The sequence below is a fragment of the Agelaius tricolor genome, unplaced genomic scaffold (genome assembly GCF_023055355.1).
Source record: "Agelaius tricolor isolate 1412-34295 unplaced genomic scaffold, bAgeTri1.0.p SCAF_7, whole genome shotgun sequence".
Lineage (NCBI taxonomy): Eukaryota > Metazoa > Chordata > Aves > Passeriformes > Icteridae > Agelaius > Agelaius tricolor.
In genome coordinates, this window is record NW_027269267.1 from 2,682,299 (window position 1) to 2,702,687 (window position 20,389).

The 20,389-nt window shown below is 47.6% G+C and overlaps 1 protein-coding gene across 1 annotated transcript in view; it reads left to right on the forward strand.

The window, feature by feature from the left end:
* Positions 1–757: 757 nt before the first annotated feature.
* DYRK1A (dual specificity tyrosine phosphorylation regulated kinase 1A) overlaps positions 758–20,389 on the forward strand; it is an 82,087-nt gene continuing 62,455 nt past the window's right edge. The window contains 1 exon segment of the mRNA XM_071430114.1: positions 758–1,181. The gene's annotated coding sequence lies outside the window, so the exon portion shown is untranslated.

Sequence of the window (20,389 nt, forward strand, 5' to 3'; positions counted from 1 at the left end):
TTGAACGGTTTTTCGGGCACGTCTCGGGTTCCGAGGGGGCCGTGCCCGGCCCTGTCCCTCCCCACAGGCGGCGGCGGGCGGGAAGCCCCGGCGGGCTCGGCCTCGCGCTCCCGGCGCCCCCTGCGGGCCGGGGCCGGCACCGCCTCAACCGCCGGGTCCCCCCCGTCACCGGGAATGGCGGCCGCTCCCCTTCCCCGCCCCGCCGGGGCCATCCCGGCCCGCAGCGCCGCCGACACCGTCACACGCCGGAGGGCGGGCGGGCACGGATGAGGAAGGAGGGGGAAGGAGCCGTTGCCATGGCGAGCGCGGCCCGCCCTTGCCTCCCCACGTCAGCGCCGTCTCCCGCCCGGCCGCGGGTGATTGACAGTTGCTATGGCAACAGGCTCGCCCCCGCCGCCATTTTGTCAGTTGGGTTTTTTTTTAAATTTAAAAAAATATTTAAAAATTAAAATAAAATAAAATAATAATAATAAAAAACAAAAGCAAATAGCTCAATTTCCGCCAGAATTCCTGGGGTTGGTTTTTTTTTTAAGTTTTTTTTTTCTTCTCCTTCTTCCGACCTCCACCGCGAAAGGAAAAGGAAAAGAAGGGACGCAAAAAAAGTGCGCTCCGAGGGTCCCGCCGGGGATGCGCGGCCGGGCTTGAGGCGGCGGCGGCGGTGCGGGAAACGAAGCCGGTTCGTGAGGAAGAAGGGAGGGAGGGAAGGAGGAGCGGGCGGGGAGGGAGGGAGGGGGAGGAGGTAGCGGCTGGCAGGCGGGGGAGGGAGGGAGGGAGCGAGGAGTTCCCGGGGGCTCGGTACGGCGCTGCGCTTCCCCCCATCCCCTCCTCCTCCTCCTTCTCCTCCTCCTCCTCCCGCTCCTCCCGCTCCCCCCGCCGCTGTCCCCGCGCTCCCGGCCGGGGCTCAGGCCGCCGATCGCAGCCGAGCCGAGGCGAGGCCGAGCCGCCGCCGGGCGCTGCGCAGGTTTGGACCGCGCGCCATTTTGTGAGGGCAGCGAACAGCCAGAGCCCGGCCGGGGACCCGCCGGGCCGCCCGGGCTCCCCTTCCAACCGCGGGCAGAGCCGCGGCCCGAGGGAGGAGGAGGCGCCGCCGCCGCCGAGGCCCCCGGGGAAGAGCGGGAGGACGCGCCCGGCGCTCGCCCCGCGGAGGGAGAGGCCTCGCCCCGGGAGAAGCCGCCGCACGGGTGAGTGAGACGCCGCACCGCGGGACGAGCCGGGGCCGCCTCGCCCGGGCCCGCGGCGGAGGGGCCGCAGCGCTTCGCTGCCATCTTAGAGCGGGAGCGGCGGCAGGGCCGGGATCCATCCCTGCCCGCCCCTCCGCAGCCCGCGGCCTTTTTCCCCTTGGAGCGCGGCTGTGCCTTCCCGGGCCTTGGGAGCGGCGATGGAGGAAGGGAGCTCGCCCGGAGCCTCTCGGTGTTATGCGCAACGCCCTGCGGTGGGCGGGTGCGAGGGCTCGGGCCGGGCTGGCGGCGAGGAGGGCGGCAGGACTTGGAGCATCACCTGTTGTAGGGGAGGATTGGGATGCCCCGGCACCTGTGAGGGGCCGGTGGGGCGGGTGGGGAAGGTGCCGGGGAGATGGGGAAGGAGTTACCTGAGCGAGGTGCCTGTCATCCCTTCGGTGGGGGTGGGGAGGAGGAGGGAGCAGCGTTGGGAATAGACACAGGGACACGCAGGGACACACGGGCACAGGGACAGGCAGGGACACACGGGCACTCCCCGGGGAGCTGCTGGAGGCACCGGCCCCGGAGGTCTTTAGGGAAAGGCTGGACATGGCTCTCGGTGCCCTGGTCTGGTTGACAAGGTGGCCGTAGGTTGGGCTCGATGATCTCGGAGGTCTTTTCCATCGTGAATGATTCCCTGGTTCCATGTTTGAGTAGCCGGCCGCGGCCTTTCAGGGATTCAGCTTTGTGCTCTGGAGGAACTGGGGCTCTGCTCGGATGCACTGGGTGCTCCTCTGGAGTGGCCACAGTTCCCTCCCGCCGCCGCGGGATCACTAAACGCATTTTAAAGTCCTGCAATTCGAAATTTAGAAATTTGTGAATCTCAGTCGGCTTTGAAGTTTTGGGTTTAGCCCGTCCAAAGGGCTTCTTTGATCATGTCTCTAGATTGCTGCTGTTACTTAGTTCTCCTATTACTCCACAGCCATCGGGGGAAATGAACATTTATTGTTGTTTAAAATCAACGAAGACGGAGTAACTGACTCCAAAATAAATCGACAGGCGTGTTTTTGACAGCCATCCTGGTTGAACCCGAATGAGAGTGTGCTGGTAACTTTTGCCAGGAGGTCCTTGCAGTCACACTGAGGTGGATGCAGTTTCATGGGGGCCTGGGTTTGAACAAGTTAACAACTTTTTTTTATTATCTTCTTGGTGTTTTCCTTACCTTTTCCTCAAGAAAGGTGTGTCAAGTTGAAGAACACTTAGATGATATCTGGTGATAAATTAGGAAATATTTAGTTTCCAGTAGTGTTTCATTCTCTGCCTGTAACCAAGCAGAATTTAACCTCCCTCCTTGGAATAGTCTGTAGCCCTAAAAAGTTTTGGTAAACTTGTTTCTCTCTTTCTCCACGCCGCCCTTCTCCCAACCTCTGTAGGTTGGATATTTTTGGAAAATTAATTATACTTTATAGAATTAGAATAATAACACTGAAAATAACTCTGAGCTAGTATTTGTTAACTATTATCTATATATATTTGGTGTGTGTGTATATATAGATACTTTTGTAGGCTACGCTTCATGTTTTTGGCTTACATGAATTATTTAGAACTAGACTTTTTATTTGCAGTCTGAAGTAGAATATGTGTGTGAAGTGTTAAATTTACATTTTCTGCTGTGAATTAAAAATTCCATCCAAGTTTATGAAGCTTATTGAGTTTAATTCATAGCTTTGGAATATTCCTTGGGTGAAGCAAGTATATCTTGTTCAAAATTGAAGAGCCAGCGGGGTTTTCTTAAGCCAGGAGGGCAATAGGTCATGAGTTTGATATTGTTTCCAGGCGTACAGGTAGGCTCGGTTACAGGAGCAGCGGGTGTTACAGTTCCTGCATCAATACTTGGGTGGATTTAGGACTTGTCATTGGCATCCCCTCCCCCAGCTGGACAGTGACGAGGATAATTTTACCTGCGAGCAGCCAAGAGCTCTCCCGTTCAGTGCCGATTTATGGGCAGCGCTCCCTTCCTCGTGTGAAACACCCGGGGCTCACCGGCAATGGATCCAGTCTGGGGGTGCTGCAGGGTGGCCATTAACACCTGATGGCCATCGGAGACTTTGCAAAGTGCCTGACAGTTAAAACAGAGCAGCAGAGCACCGCTGCTGTCCGGGGAAACTGTGCCTTGGTGGAGCTTTTCAAGTGACATTTAATTAGGACAGACTTGCTTACATGTGCCACATCTTGGAGTCATGTTTGAAACTGGACCACCTGCTCAGATGGTATGTGGAAAGAATAAACACTCCAAAACGGAGCTTTTATTTGCCATGCAGGCATTTCACAGCTTCAGCTGAGCTCAACTGGGTGCTGATTTGAAGACTAAAACAATTGGTACCAAAAAAAGCACTTTTTGTTGCTATAATTAGATTATCTTTTGGGAATTCCTCTGGAAACCTGCTCATTTCAGGTGCTTTTGAGCCTGGCTGTGGGACTGCAGGTTGGCAGTTGTGTGACAGTTTGTGGTTTGGGGTGAGAATTGCAGCCTGGGACCTGTTTAGCCTTTCCATGGTCACTTTGAGTGCCATTTGGAGAGCTGTTCTCCACATTAAAGTACAAAACTTTCTGATACCTTTATATTATGGGAGTTGTATAACTTCTGAAATCCTTTTGTAAATAGATCTGTTGTTGTAGAACAGGATTATTTACAGAGAACTGCTGCTTTTGTCTTTATAACTGAGTACAATACATTATTTGTTGAGTTTACAGTTTCATCTCTGCAAAGAGGTTGATAAGAAATACATTTTCACAAAAATTATGTAATAACTTTCTGGCTACTCAGACTCTGATGTTTATGCAGTGAGAGTTCTTTTTTGTTCTAAGACTTTTTTTTTTGTTATTTGTTATTATTTTTATTATTTGAAATACTACCAAAAACCTCTCTGAGCCAACTGCTTTTCTTCTGAGGGGAGAAAGAAGTAATCAGGAGAAGGGGAATGCTCCTCCTTTCCTTCCTCACCTCCAGGGCTCCTTCAGGAGGAGGCTTATGGGAACTGTAGTCTTTGGATGCCTTAAAAACACCAGAGAAACTTTGGAAAATCAGGAATGGTTCCTTCCACCAAGAGTTGCTCCATATGTGGGGTTGCCCAGTGCTGGCTCTTCAAGGTGACACAAGCCAGCAGTGGAATTGCAGTGATTGTCCATTGCTTTACCCATCTTTTGGGGGAGAAAGGTAAAGTTCTGCCTTGAATTCTCATTTATCCCAGAATGGCTGGGAAAATAACTGGGCTGCTTTTGCTGGTACCAGTGGATTTGATCCCTTCAGAGCAGGGCTCTGCTGGCTCCTCACCCTTGGTGTGGCTCTCTTTGAAGGGTATTGGTTTTAGCATCTCCTTATTTATTCCAAAGTGTCCTGTCCTTAGGATTTTTGGGGAGAGTCCCCACTGAAGGGCCAGGGAAATGTGGGGGACAATTCCCAGCAGCTCTGCCTGCACCCATACACTGGGAAACTCTGGTGAAAACCAAATCTGTGAAATTCCAGCGCTGAGTTTTGGACAGGCAGGGAAATGTTTCTGTCACTGCAGCACCACGAGCTGACACCTATTTGTAAACATTCTCCATGCAAAGTTTCCAGCCCTGGGTAGCACCGAGTACCTGAAAGTGAAACTGAGTAAATGAAAGTAAAATGAATTCCATTAAGTGTCAGTTTTGTTCCAGCTGTGAGAGACCAGGCTTTCAATTGCTGTTACATAAAGTTCCAAAGCCTCTAGCATTCCTTTTTCCCCCCCTTTTTCTTTTCCCCCAGAGGCAAATAAAAATAGACTGTGTTGTGAGTCAGTTAAAGGAATAGTTAATAATACATTAATACCTCTTTGTGTTGAAAAGTTTCCTTTTTCTTTCTGGTAACTGTTTGGATGGTGAAATAAGAGAGGGATGGAAATGTACAAATTGATTTCTGATGGCAGAGTCATTCCTTCAAAAAATAATGGGAAAAAAAATCAGACTGAATTATGTTGAGTTACTGGAAAAAATCAAATTAGTAGGATGACTAGTTCACAAAAGCATAAGTAAATAATTTTAATAATTAAATCGAACTTGCCAGTGAAACTTTTAAATCTTAGTGTCCCAAAAACCTGTTGTTCACTGGTTTTGTGGTTTCCTGACTGCAAACACATTTCATTTCAGATCCCCATTCCCTGTGTGTGTTCAGCTCATGATTTGTGCTTCTGTGAACTCCATGAATTGCCAATAACTCATTTACTGTGCTCCTGTTGGAACACCCAGCATCTCCTTTATAGAAAGAGCAGTTTTGTGCCCCTGGTCTCAGTTGGAGTTTGAGGAAGGGTTAAAAGAGGAGAGAAATATTGTCAGGGAAGTGAATGTGTTGGTACTTCCTCAGTTCTGTATTTTCCTGGTCACTGAGAGTTCCCTCACACTGATCTCTGCCCTGTCTGGTTGTAACTGCAGCTTTGCCCTGCTCACAGCTGTAGAACCACATCTATTCCAATTTTTAAATGCAGTTTGAACAGGACTTGCACATTAAATGCATAGAGGGTGTGTGTGGTCACAGACAAATCAGTTTCCACCACTCTTTCAACATCTGATTGATACTGGAAGCTCAGTAACTTTCCAGGATCATGATTCTGGCTTCTTTATTGTTATTCTTTCCAACTTGTGGATAATTAGGCATTAATGCAATGCTGTGCCAGAGTTAGTGTTAGAAATACATTGATTTCTTTGTTAATGTTACAAGATCTTGGGAGTTGTTATTGCTATAGAAGTTACTCATGAATACAACAAGCACTGGGTCAGTGTTGTGACATAACAGCTTAATGCACATTTTTCACCATCATGAGATGTTCCTAAGCTTAGAATCCTGTGCTCTTGTACTTGGGGTGACTTTCTGTCAATGTCAGAGTGTTCCCTCAGAAACTGAGATTGTTATGGCAGGCTCTGTGCAGGAGCAGGAGCACTCCTGTAACTGCTGGCTGTGTGTGGGATTGCACCTGGGGATCTGTCTTCCCAAGAAAATCAGATTTTTCATGGAATCCCAGGATGGTTTGGGGTGGAAGGGACCTCAAAGCCCAGTGCAGGGACACCTTCCACTGTCCCAGGCTGCTCCAATGTCCCCAATGTCCAACCTGGCCTGGGCACTGCCAGGGATCCAGGGGTGGAATTCCATGCCAGCCCCTGCCCACCCTGCCAGGGAACAATTCCTCATTGCCAAGGTCCCATCCAGCCCTGCCCTCTGGCACTGGCAGCCATTCCCTGTGTGCTGTCCCTGCATGCCCTGGAAATTGTCTCTCTCCAGCTTTCCTGGGGCTCCTGCAGGCCCTGCAAGGCCACCCTGAGCTCAGCCCAAAGCTTCTCCTGTGCAGGTGAACAATCCCAGCTGTGCCAGCCTTTCCTCCCAGCAGAGCTGCTCCATCCCTCTGCTCATCCTGGAGCCTCCTCTGGGCTCTCTGCAGCAGCTCCAGCTCCTCCCTGGGCTGGGGCAGCTCTGCAGGTGGGAAATCACCTGAGCAGGGCACAGGGGCACCAATCCCTTCCCAGCCCAGGGAAAGTTCTGGGCTAGGAACACCCTGAGCTTCTCAGCACCCAGCACCCCCAATCTCCTGCCCAGGGCTGCTCTCCATCCATCCCCACCCAGCCTGGGCCGTGTTTGGGGTTCCCCATGGCAGCTCAGGCTCTTGGCCTTGCTGGGCTCCATGGGGCTCTCCCAGCCCCACCTCTCCAGCCTGCTCAGGTCCCTCTGGATGCTCCCCCTGCCCTGGGTCTGTCCCACACAGCTCCTGTCCTGTCACTTGTCAGGGTGCCGTGGGTCCCCCTGTCTCTGTCCCTGACAGAGGTTTTAAACTTTAGCTGAAGTCAGGTTCTATCCAAAGGCTCCAGATTTCCTGGCTCTTTGCCCCACAGTCAGAGGCAGTAGTAGGTACAACTCTGGTAACAGTAGTAGGTACAACAGTGGTAACTACCTTAACCCTAACCCTAACCTTGACCCTAACCCTAACAGTGGGTTAGGGTTAGACCACTTACTACAGCTTCTCTTGGAATGGTTCTTGGAGATCCTCAAACTTTTTGCAGTGGTTTATTATTTTTAAGAAACTTAGTATATATTTATTAATTGTAAAGATTAATTATAAACTTAATTATGAAGCTTAAATTCAAAGAAAATTTATGTCTTTAGTGAACTCTCTCTGCTAGAGACAGCATCACAAATGAGTCAGTTGAAGTCTGAGTGAAAAGAGTACAAGAGATGTGTTGTACAGGTAAAGTTTCTATAAGGACAATTAAGAATTGCTTGAGTTTGTGTTGTATTAATCAGAGACCCTTCTTGGGATCTGATTTCTGTTTTGGTTTGTGTTTACAGCATGGAGTAAGTGGTGTTTGTTTCTGTGTCACATTTCCTGACTTGGAGGTCCCTGTCCACTCCTCACGTGCTGCTCCACAGAATTTCTGGGGCAGCCTTGGGGAAATCCCCGTGTTTGTGGTTTGCTGTAAATAAAAAGGTTGTGAGTTCTGGTAATTATTGTAATTTGATCATCTGCTCTACAAAAGCTTAATGATAGAAGGTCTAAAACTCAGAATGTGGAGGTGTGGATGGAAATCCTTTCTGTGCTGTGGCCCTTCAGGAACGCTGGTCTGTGTCCTGCAGGGTGGTCTGGGCATGTTCTCAGCTGTGTTTTCCACAATTGCAGTGAGTCTCTGACCCATCACAACATTCATTTCTGGATCTCTGTGGAGTTAAATTAACCAGAGTCATGTTCACAGCATGGACCTTTTAAAACTTGATGAGCTCAGTGTTGAAACCCAGTGAGAAATCCAGGAGCCCAGGTGGAGACAGACAGAGCACAGGCCCTGCACTGCCTTCCTTGGTGCTTCTTGGCAACTCTGACTGCTCTGGGGCCCAGCCTGGAGTCCAGAGGACTTTGCTCTGTGTGATGGGCACCAGAGATGCTTGTCTCCTATTAGAGATGCTTGTCTCCTATCAGAGATGCTTTTCTCCTATTAGAATTGGACACAGATTTCTACAAGTAGGTTTGAAGGTTCTACCCAGTGCTCATGTACTTGATTTCTGCCACACAATAAACCCAAACCCAGGTTTTTGCTAGAATATTTCCATTGGATTTATTGCAGAAGCCAATAAAGCAAGGAAAACCAGTTGGCCAAGTTGTGGTGTTATCAAGTTCTCTATTCTGAAGGCTGGTTTAAAAACCCCACTTTTTTCTCTTCTTATTATGCAAAGAAAGAGTTGTGTAACTATTGTATAATGGTTGTATTCCACCTGCAGAAAGTGAGTATTTAATTCTGGTTTTCTGCTGGATGTTCTTAATCAGCACCCAGTTATTTCAAGAAATGAGAAAACAAATTCTCCTTACAGTTCACAAAGTTCCAGTGATGCATCTTGAAATCACCCCTTCCTGCAAAACTTTTAAAAATGCCCCTTAACTGGAGCAGATTTATTGCAAAACCTGTTTGAGTTTAGCTGAAATGGAAAAGATTTTGTGCCACAGGCCAGGGCCCTGGTTTGGTGTGTGGAGGAAGGGGTGTCCTGGTGTGACAAAGGGACATTTCCTGAGGGCTCCTGCCAGCTCACACACACCTGGTGCTTTGGGCTGGGAGCACAGGGGGAGCTGAGCAGTGAGCCCTGGGCAGGGCAGGGGCTGGGCTGCAATTCCACAGCACAAAACCCAATCGCAGTCATTTTGAAAAATCTGAAATAAGGAAAGGCCACACTGGAGTTGTTCATGGCATTAAATCTCCTCCTGGCACTGAGAAGTTCATGGTGGCCTCATGTGCTGAGGTTTTCTGTCTTGGGATGGTTTGTTTGGTTTTTTTTCCCTTTCTTTTATTCCCCCTTTTCTGTCCAGTGTAATAATTTCCAGTTCTTTCTTTCTTTACTTAATTTTTTTTTTAAATCAGGAACATGTTCTGATTGAGATCAGTCAATAATTTTTTGTGTGTGTGACAAAGATTTCCTAAGGTTATATTTGTTGTCCTTTAATGTGTATTTCCAAAGTCTGCTAAGAGAAAGGGTGGACTTAACTGACCTTCCTTATGTCACTCCTCATTTTTAAAATATTTATCACTATTTTTCCTACCTCAGAAGTTTAATCCTGGGCCTACATGGTATAACCCAGTAATTTGTAAGTGTTGGCCTCACTCTTTTGTTAACATTTTGGGTCTTGTAGTTCCTACCTAAATTTATTGAAATGTGAGAACTTGTGATTATTTCTACACAAGACTTTGAATATGGGATGAAGAATTTGATGTTCAGACTTGCATATTTGAAAATAAGTCCCTTGGTAAATTCTGGTACAGGTTTCTTTAGCTGCTTTGCTGTTACTTTATTGCTCTGCACCACTGCTACTTTAAAAAACAAATCTTAGTTTTAATCTTTGTATGATTTTTGTTTGCATGACACAAAAGAATCTGAGGGCTGTGGTTTGAGGTGAGGCTGAAGCTCAAGATACATTTTTAGCAATCTCAGAGTGGGCCCAGAGTGCAATTTCTAAGTTTTGTGTTAGTCATGGTGTGTGTTCTGAAACCTCTGAACCCCCGACCTGACAGTGCCAAATCCATGAACTTCCTTGATACACATGAGAAAACAGGTCTGGATTGCATTCCACAGCTTGCAAGTGTGGTCTTCCTCCCAACATTTCAGTCTTGACTGTCTCTGTGGAGTCACACTTGACTTTATTCATTGTTTCCAGAAAAATTCCCAAACTAAGTCAAGCACTTGAGCACCTACAAAAATGGGAGAATCATTTCTTGTTTTTGGTGATCTGAACTATCTTTTATCAGGTAATATATAAAAGATATTTACTTGTATCAGTAAATATATAAATTTAATTTTTTAAAATGAAATTTAGTAATTGATCACTGTCCAGACCCTGCACTTGCTTTTAGCTTTGGGACTTTCTCATGCCACATTTTAGTACCTGAATCAAGTAAATTCTAATGGATTTTTCCAGCATCCCATGGAAAAGTTTTTCAGTGATTGGGATCTAACATACAGAAAAACCCCCATCCACCCAAACTTTCTGTGCCCTGTTGCCAGCCTGACCTAAGGCACTGAGCTCCTGGTTTTTTGGGATGAAGAGAGGGAATTCAGGGATTTTTGGTATCTTGTAGAGCTTTGTGTGCTTTCCATGAGATAAAGACCTCCCTGAGCTGCTCTCCAGCAAGGGAGTGAGAGCCAAAGGGTGAAGTGATGGGCCAGAGTCACCTGGGGAGTGCTCAGAGTCACAGAATTCCCAGAATCCCAGAATCCCTGGGTTGGGAGAGACCTTCCAGACCATGGAGTCCAGCCCAGCCCCAACCCCTCAACCAAACCCCGGCACCCAGTGCCACATCCAGGCTTTGTTAAACACACCCAGGCATGGGGACTCCCCAGGCAATCCATTGCAGCACTTTCTCACTCTTTCCATGCAAAACTTTTTGTATTTTGCTGTAGTTTTGCATTGCCCTGGGTGACCTGGTGAGTGCCCAAAGTCACGGAGCTGAGCTGAAGGGTTTCTGTGTCTGATGCTTTAATAGCAGGATGCTCTTTGCATTTGCAGTTTCATTTGCCTGGAGTTTGTATTCTGAGTGCTCTGTAACTTGAAAAAGCAGCCTCTTAAGGTTGGAGAGTGACTCAGCACATCTACATAGAGGTCTGCTCAAGGAATTTAGGATTTGCTCGAAAATTTGGGGGAATTAGGGTTTGAAATCGTTTTTCTCAAACAGAGTTTGTCTTTAAAAAATGCTGATTTTTAATTTGCAACCTCTTTAGCCATTTGATCCTCATAGCTCAGTTTTGGGGAAAGTGATGGGGTATTTTAGGAAATGGTATCATTTTGGGATAGCTGGATTGACTGGGTGGGTTGTTGTCTGTGTGCACACGAGAAGCATCTGTGCAATGAAAAAATGTGAATTTCAATGGATGTGACATTTATACAACTTCTTTTGTGTGGAAGGGGAAGGAAGCACTTTGGGGTTTGCCCACTTTGTGTGCTTGGAACATGGAATCGTGGAATGGTTTGGGTTGGAAGGGACTGTAAGGTTGTCTCATTCCACCCCCTGCCCTGGGCAGGGACACCTTCCCAGGTTGCTCCATGCCCCATCCAGCCTGGCCTTGGACACTTCAGGGATGGTTCATCCACAGCTCCATCTTATCAGTCCAAAAGCTGCAACTTCTCTGGCAGGACTGAGTCCTGAGCCTTAAGGAGTGACAAGTTTGGGGAGCAGATTTACCTGTGCCAGTGTGCACAGGGTGTGTGACCCACCTTTTTCTGTGCTTCGGTGTGCTTGGATTTTGGAGGGAAAACTGGCTAAATGTCTGAAATAAAACTCTTGAAAAATAATGGGTTCTGGTTTCAGCTGACCAAACTTGTGACAGAGTCCTGAGACACTGCTGGTGCTGCTGGCAGTGGAGGGGAGCAGAGCTGGGGAATAAAGCCTGGAATTGTTGGTCTTGTGTGGCTACACCCTTTGAAATTTGGGGGAAATTCGAGCAGAATTCATGATCTCTGTTTTATCCAGATCAGTCTTCTGGAATGAGATAAGGCCATAGGCTGGTACCTCATCCCAGTGCTGAGAGGATGCTGAAGGGCAGTGCAGCAAGAGCAGCATTTTCAGAGAAAAACACAAGCAATGTGGATTTTCTCCCCCTTTTTCCTTCCACCCACCCAGATCTGTCCATGGTTTTCCTGGGGCTGGTGGAAATGACCTTGCTCTCCCCAAACCTGTACCTATTCCAATTGGAAATAAGTGATATACAAAAGCAGCATAAAGATGAAAAGAAAGAACTGGGTTTGTGTTTCATCTCTGAGGGGTGAGGGCCGGCATTAACCTGCCGATGTTACAAGTGCTGGCAAGCAGGAGATAACCAACTTCAGGGGGTGATTGGCACCCAGTTCACCAGAAAGAGTGCCATGGCTTTTTGCTCCTTGAAGGCTTTCTGAATGATGAATTCTTTTTGGAGTTCTCCATACCTGGATGAAGGCTTGATGGGAAGTTCCTGCACGGGGTGCGGATCATGGAAGAGCTTGGAGGGAAATTGTTGGGAGAGTTCTTCCAAGGCAAAGGGTGCAAGCAGGAGTTCTTTGAAGGCAGTGACCCCTCAGCAGCTCCCCTTGCCTGCCCTGGGGCTGCCTGCTCCCACCTGCTTTGTGCTGGCACAGGCTGGCAGGGTGAGTTGGCTGAAATAGAGAATTTCATATTTTTACCGTCGGGCTGTGTGGGGTGGGAGTCGGGTTTCACCGCGGCAGGGACGGCGGCATGGGCTGTGTGCGTGGGCACCAGGGCCAGGGCTCGGGTGGCTGCCCCGGGAGCTCGGGCACTGCCTGCAGAGCGCCATTCCCGGGCATTCCTGCCGCCCCTCGTGCAGTAAATCATCCTCTGGCACCTCTGTCCCTCCTCTGTCCCCTCCTCTGTCCCCTCCCCTGCGGCCGGAGCTCGGCTGCTGCCCTGGTGTGCGCTCCCGCCACAGCCTGGGCTGGGCAATCCTTCTGCCTCCCGTGCTTCTCTTCTTGCTCTCTTTTCCCTTCTCTTCTTCTTTCCCTCCCCTTTTTAGATATTTTCTAACTTCTGCTTGTACCCTTTTTCTCCCAGGTGTCTCTTACTGTAATTTGCTCACTTGCTTGTCCTTTCTCCTTTCCCTTCCCCAACAGGAAAAAATCCCCATTTGAAACACTAAAACCTCTTAAGAAACCCCAAGTTTTTAATTTTCAGTGCATTCCCCCCAAAACAATACCACAAACCAATACAACATGCAGGTTTGGTCTCTGTCTCATTGACTTTTGAATTTTCACTTGACTTCTGTATTACCTTAAGAGAGGTGTGCACACATAAAATATATTTTTCCTTTCTGGACAAACTGAAAAATGAATTGAAGTTCCCAAATTTACCTTGTAAGAAAAGGTATTTTCACTGTATAAGCTGTGAGCAGAACCCGCTGAATTGTGGAGTAAAGATTGCTTTGTTTTCTTCTTCCTGTTCTGCAAAGGAGACATAAAAAATATTTCTATTCCACACAAGCACCAGCTGGTCCAGTTATGTTAAAAACCAGCCCAAACTCTTTAGGAAATTCCATGCTCGCTTGTCCTCTTAAATAGGTGACCAGTTTCACACCCATGCATTCAGATGCACAATATTTTAGCCCAAATTATTTTAATTTTGTTGCTCATTATTTACCTGTTAGTTGGGAAAGTAGACAGAAGTGCTCATGCTTTAATATCTGAATCCATCCATTTGAATGTCCATCCATATTTTAACAATCCAAAGTGACTTCAAATAAAACTGGAAAATGGAGCAATTACACTTTGTCTTTATGGCAGGAAAAAAAGCAGTGAAATTCTTCTGCCCATCCCCTTGGCTTCCTGAGGTTTTTGGGACCTGCTTTCTCCATGCCATTCCAATCTTTGGAATTCCTATATGATAATAAAGATAAGTGAGAGTGTGAATTACAGTGGTTGTCTTTGGAGATGTTCAGCGGTTCCCTCTTAGTAAATAAAATTACTGCTCATAAATGCTGTATCTGGTGACTCACAGCTTCACTGATGATTTTCTTCCTTAATTTTCTTAATCCCTTGGAGTAGTTTTCCAGTGAACTCTGTCCATCCTGCTTGGTTTCTGTGTGGTTTTGTTCATGGCACTGCTCAGTTGCAGGAGCAGCTGAGGTTCCTTAGGCACAGAATTCTGCTCTGCTGTTTGGTGCTTGTCTTCCCTCCTCCATCCCCTTTTTTGGTATTCCATGGCATTTCTCCTGAAGCCAAATTTCTCTTTTCCCTCAGTTGCTTTGGGTTGTCTGTCTGTGAAATATTTCAGACAAAAATGTCTGAGCAAAAAAAGGGCAAATTCCAGGCCTTGGCTGCTGGCTCAGAGAATCCCAGAATCATTTGGAAAATGGTTGGGGAAGCCCATGGAGTGGCAGCTGTGCCCACCTTGTCCCCAGCCCAGAGCACTCAGTGCCACCTGCAGGGGACACCTGCAGGGCTGGGCACTGCAAAGCTCCCTGGGCAGCCCCTGGAAGGTGTCAGGACCCTCTGGTGGAGCTGTTTCAAACATGGGAGCAGGAGCAGCCCCAAATTCCCTTTTCCCAGCAGTTTTCCTAAGAAGCACAGCTCATCATCCCATGGAATAGCTCAGTACCATTGGTACAAAAGGAAAGACAAGATCTGCTGGAAAAGTGGCTTTGGGTGGGAGTCTTTCCATCCATCCCAAGCTGTTCTTGGGAGTGTGAACTTCAGTGGGACACTAAAGGTTTTCTTGCTTTTTTATTTCCTGGATACCTTGGACTTGGCAAACCTGAGTGCTCTTTGGAGGGTTATAAGGGCAGGATTTAAAACCCCTTTTTTTTTTAGTTTTATTTGTCCTCATTTCCTTCCTGCAACCTGCTTCATTAAAACCATTTTAGGAATTGTTATCAAGGAAAAAAATGCTACAGGAAACCAAACTTCTCTGGTAAGGCCTTACCAACTTCTGATGCTGGCAGAGATACTGATAGTTAATAAAAATTGTGTAGTCTTACTGTGACCTAGATACTTAAATGGATAAGTTTGTCAGAGATTTAGTGCAGTGTCTGCTTCTGAGACAAATGGGGAGCATCCTGGAGAGCATCAGACTGACCAGTGTCAACTCCACATTGGGGTGCTGCAATTGGTCAAGTTCCCATAAACTTGTCCCAAAGGTTCAACTTCTTCTGTTTCTCCTCATAAACTTGTCCCAAAGGTTCAACTTCTTCTGTTTCCCCTCATAAAAGTCGAGTTAGACCAAGTGAACGTGAGAGAGCTCTGCTAGAGAGACTTTTCCTGGCCCTTCATGCCACTGAGGGATAAAAATCTCTTCAACTTTTATCTTACAGCTGTGGCCATCAGGGAATAATGCCAAGTGAATCCCATGCTTCTCCATGGTGCCTGTTCTCAAAAAGGGATTCAGGCCAACGTTATCCCAAATTTCCAGACTGAGCTTGAACTGCACATCCAGGACCTGTTCTCTTGGGATTGAGGCACCTCCAGCCTCTTGCTGGATTCCTGAAGCTCAGAAAATCATTGTTTTCCAGATTAATAAGCAGGAGATAATCAATTTCTGGGGGTGATGGGCAATCAGTTCACCAGAAGGAGTGCCATGGCTTTTTGGTCATTGAAGGCTTTCTAAATGATGAATTCTTTTTGGATGGATGAAGGCTTGATGAGGAATTCCTGGTGGAAATTCTAAGGAATTTGGGTACATACCAGATTATAATTAGCACATTCTCATCTTATTTTTTTAAACATTAAAGACAATGGCTTTATGTAGGAGAAAAAATACTCTGGAGTCTCCAGTGAGCTCCCAGTAATGGTATTTTTGGGGGTGAATGTTTGGTAAATTCTCTATTCAGTGTGATAGTAAATGCACCCAATGAGGCTTTTGCTGCTTGATCTGCACCCAGTGTCTGCACTGGCTTTTCTCCCTTGCATCCACGTGCTTTTATCACTTGGATAGGATGCCTGAATTATTCTTATGGATTAGAATACCACTTAAAAAGGAGGAATTTGCAGCTTAGTACCTCCCCCTGCCTGTATCTCAGTATACCTTGGGATATACCAAGATTTGCTTGAGTATTATGCTTAACAGCAGGGATGGATCTAGGCTGAAAAGAGAATGCAACAAGACCTTGGAATTGTGAGGCTGAAGAAGGTGTTTGACTCCATCCCCAGCTGATGTGAGAATTTCCTGAAGTTCCTCAGTTTATCTCCTCCTCCAGTGAGAGTTTTCTAGGTCAGCGCTTCCTGAACCAGGGAATAAGGCCATGGCAAATGTGCTGCAGATGGGACACAAACCCATCCTGAACCATGGCAAGTTAACAAATACCATCCCAGGGATGATTCATATTTAGGGAGAAACGTTTGGAGCTGATGAGGGTGTGTGTTCTGAGAAATGGAAGGGCTTGGAGGGAACAATGTGAGGAAAATGTGGGAGCTTTATTTATTCATGGCATTCATGTAGAGTGAAGCTGTCCCTCTGCTCTTGTGAGATCCCACCTGGAATGCTGCTTCCAGCTCTGGGGACCCCAGCATCGGGGAGGAGCTGCTGGAGAGAGCCCAGGGGAGGGACATACAGAGGGTCCCAGCCCCTCTGCTCTGGGGACAGCCTGGGGCAGCTGGGGCTGGAGAAAAGAGGGGTCCAGGGACACCTCAGAGCCCCTCCAGAGCCTAAAGGGGCTCCAGGAGAGCTGGAAAGGGACTGGGGACAAGGATGGAGGGACAGGAGCCAGGGAATGGCTCCACAGTGGGATTTGATGGGGTATTGGGAATGAGGAATTGTCCCCTGGAGGGTGGGCAGGGGCTGGCATGGAATTCCAGCCCTGGATCCCTGGCAGGGCCAGGTTGGACACTGGGGCTGGAGCAGCCTGGGATAGTGGGAGGTGAAAGTGTTTGCACTGTTCAGGCTTATTAGAATCAGAGGTAGCTGTACTATGGATTTGCTTTATTCTGGATCCTGCATTTCAAGAAAGCCTTGCCCATACCTGCAATTTAGAGATTTCAATGTTAGTACATTGGCAGGGGTGGCACTGGGTGAGTTTCAGGATATTCCTGTGCTGGGAGGAAAGGCTGGCACAGCTGGGATTGTTCACCTGCACAGGAGAAGCTTTGGGCTGAGCTCAGGGTGGCCTTGCAGGGCCTGCAGGAGCCCCAGGAAAGCTGGAGAGAGACAATTTCCAGGGCATGCAGGGACAGCACCCAGGGAATGGCTTCAAACTGAAACATTACAGGTTCAGATCAGATATTAGGAACAATTTCCTCCCTGGCAGGGTGGGCAGGGCTGGGATGGAATTCCCAGAGCAGCTGGGGCTGCCCCTGGATCCCTGGCAGGGGACACTGGGGCTGGAGCAGCCTGGGACAGTGGGAGGTGTCCCTGCCATGGCAGGGGTGGCTCTTGCAGGTCCCTTCCAAGGCAGGAATTGTCAGTCAGGCTCCTGGAGCTGTGCAGAGTCAGCAGGGCAGTGACCAAACTGCAGCCCTGGGCTTCCAGCACTGACTCACAGCAGGGCAGTGCCAGGTGTGGCACAGGGAGGGCTCTGGCAGCACAGCAACCACATCAGCATCACCCTTGGCTCTTGAGAGACTTCAGCCTAAAACTAATGATTTTAATGAAATCATTCCATTTATTCCCATGGAGTTTCCCATCCCATTTTTGTGGAGCCTGAACCTGGGCACTGTCAGTTTTCTGAGCTGATGAACTTCACAGGAGTGTGTTGAGCAAGGATTTTAAACCTGGTGCTTCTATCCTGACACAGGATTTTAAACCTGGTGCTTCTATCCTGACACAGGATTTTAAACCTGGTGCTTCTATCCTGACATAGGATTTTAAACCTGGTGCTTCTATCCTGACATAGGATTTTAAACCTGGTGCTTCTATCCAGCTGAGGGGCTGGGGCTGCTGTGGTGTTTTCCAAGAAGAGCAGTTTGAGAGGACCCAGCTATGCCTGTCCAGCCTAAATCTGAATACTGAAAGGCAAAGGTTTGGCATTGCAGTGTCAGTGGGAGCTGCCACAGGGACAGCATTTAAACAGCAGGTCCTGGTGTGTTTGAAAAGGTCCCAGAATCCTTAAAAATGCTCACAAACCTATACATGGCTAAACAAAAGCCACTAACCCAAAATCTTACAAATTAGCACCATTTCTGTACAGAGCCAGCCAGCACTTACACCTTGCTGTGATTGGTTTTGTGTGTTTGGCTATTTCATTGTGGGTTTTGTTTGATTTTTGTTGTTTTAATTTAGGAGACTAAATCTGAGCCTATCTCCATGTATGAAAATATTTTGGAAACTTCCAAGATTAAAAGTACTGCTGTACCAGAGCAACAAACATCTACATTGTTGTACTTGAAATAAGGAACTTGAAATCTTTGAGAGCAACACCAGAACTGGCTCGTGCCAAAATGGAGCTGGAGAAGTTTTTATTTCATTTAAACATGGGACAGCAGCTGCACAAACTCTTCATATATAAAATATTAAATATTTCTGTTGGTTGTGGTCTGAGTTAGGGTGGTTTGGATTTTTCCAGCTCTAGTCCTGGATGAAAAAGTTCAGGTGGCTGCACCTGAGTCCCCTCCCTTGCCAGGGCTCTGAGAAACAGAGCCCAGCTTGTAAATAAAGAATACAACCAAAAATGAGAGGAGTAGCAGTCACCACTAAACCGGGAGAACAATCAGCTGTGGTAATATCAAGGTTGCAGTAAAAATCTGTAAATTGAGTGCTTTGGCCACTTGCTGGGGAAATCTGAGGCAGCTTTAGGTGTTCCTGTAATTCTTCTTCCTTTGTGGCTCAGAAATGCAGGGAGAAGGAGGAAGGTTGTGCTCCCCTGAGACTTCTGGCTCTGAAGTTCTGAAGTGATGAATGCAATTCTGTAGCAGGGCATGTTTGGCTTTGCATTTCTCGAGTTCTTTTCCCAACCACAAGGAACAGAAACAGTTTTTGTACATGGAATTATTGGCCTTGTTGAGGACATCTGTAGGAAAAAAAATACCTGCAGAAAAAAAAATCTCAGCTCTGAAAAAAAATTCATGTTCCTGTGGATAAATTAATTTACAGCCCTCATGTACGTTCCACTTTGGACCACGACTTTATTCCCATGCTCCTGATACTGCAGGGGATGGGCAATTCCAGCTGTAGCATCTTTTCCTTTTGTTTGCTGGAGGGAGGGGAATGCAAATCCAGTGGTTTGACTTTTGTCTGGCACTGTTAAGTGGGTGGAAAAAAGAGCCACTCCCCCCTCTAATTGGAGGTTCCTTATAAGGTCAGTGGCCTGGAAATATTTGAAGTTTGTGCTTCTAAAATTAATTTTTTTTAGTCAGTGAGTAAGTAAAGCATCAGATGCAAATTATCTAAAAAATCTCAAGTATTTCGACCTTTGTTGTGGGGTTTCTCTTCCCCTCCTCTCCCCCCCTCGCTGTGTCAGTTTAATTCTTCCTGAAACCACAGCCTTTATTCTGGGGTTCACATGAATTAATAAATATTTAAAAAAACAAATCCTGACTTCTCTGGCTGGATGGGTCAGTTATAAATTTAACATTTCAGTTCCTTCAGACACCTGGGAAGCAATTCACGTTTAGAAGTGATGCATTTCCTAAATAGGCTGTAAAAACGGTGTATTCTAGAAAAACGGGTGTGTTATAAATCGGGTATTTCAGAGACTCTGAGTCTGCCTGGGTCACTCCCGGTGTGACACCGCTGCTCTGTGGGTGATAAAATCTCATTTGGTTGAGGGTATTTTGGCAGCACCACTGCACATCTGCATCTCAGAGGGGTTAAGAACTGGGGGTTTCTCCTGCTCCCCATTGCCCCGGTGCCCTTTGCTGAGTGCCCCTGTCCCCCTGCAGCAGGGGAAGGGCAGAGGCTGCTGGAGAGAAATCCCTGCTCTGCTGCAGCCGCGGTTCTGCTGTGCCAGCTCTGGAATTGGGTGAGAATTGGGTGATTTCAGCAAAGCTGCTTCCACGAGAGCTTTCACACCTCACCGATGGCTTCTGGCATCACGTGCTGGAAATTCAGCCTGAGAGTGAAGCCAGTCATTCACAGCAGCTTTTTTTCAGAGCAACCGGTGCTTTTGGAACGCTGAAAATCGTTTGCAGCACACAAAAAAAACATGGTTGGGCGTGTTTTGGTGGAGCTGGGCTTGGTTCAGGGGCATCTCACAAGTCCTGGTGTGGAAACTCCCAGGGCAGCTCCTCAGGGGGATCAGGGCTGAGCTGGGGAAGTCTGCTATCAACTCTGCTTGTTGCTGCCTTTTCCCCAGTGATGTAGGAAAATGCTCAATTCCCAAGTTTTTAATGTTCTTTTTCCACGTTTAAGAAGGAGAAACGTGCCCCCCCTGTGTGAGGGTGAGCTGCCATCAGACAGAGGGTGACTCTGCTCATGGTTCTGGAGAATACACACAGTCACCTGAAGAGAGCTACTTTAACTTTACTGAATTATGAGTTTAAAATCCTACAGATGGTGAGTTTGAAAACCTTTGCTCAGAGCAGCTGGGGCTGCCCCTGGATCCCTGGCAGTGCCCAAGGCCAGGCTGGGCACTGGGGCTGGAGCAGCCTGGGACAGTGGGAGGTGTCCCTGCCCAGGGATGATCTTTAGGGTCCCTTCCATCCCAAACCATTCCATGATTCTGTAGGTTTGAAGTATTTGCTGTTTCAGGTAAAGCATTCAGGTAAAAAGTGTTCCAGAATCCCACAGAACTTAGAGCTGGAGAAGGGGATCTGTGACTTCTTTGGGAACAGGACAGATGTGGT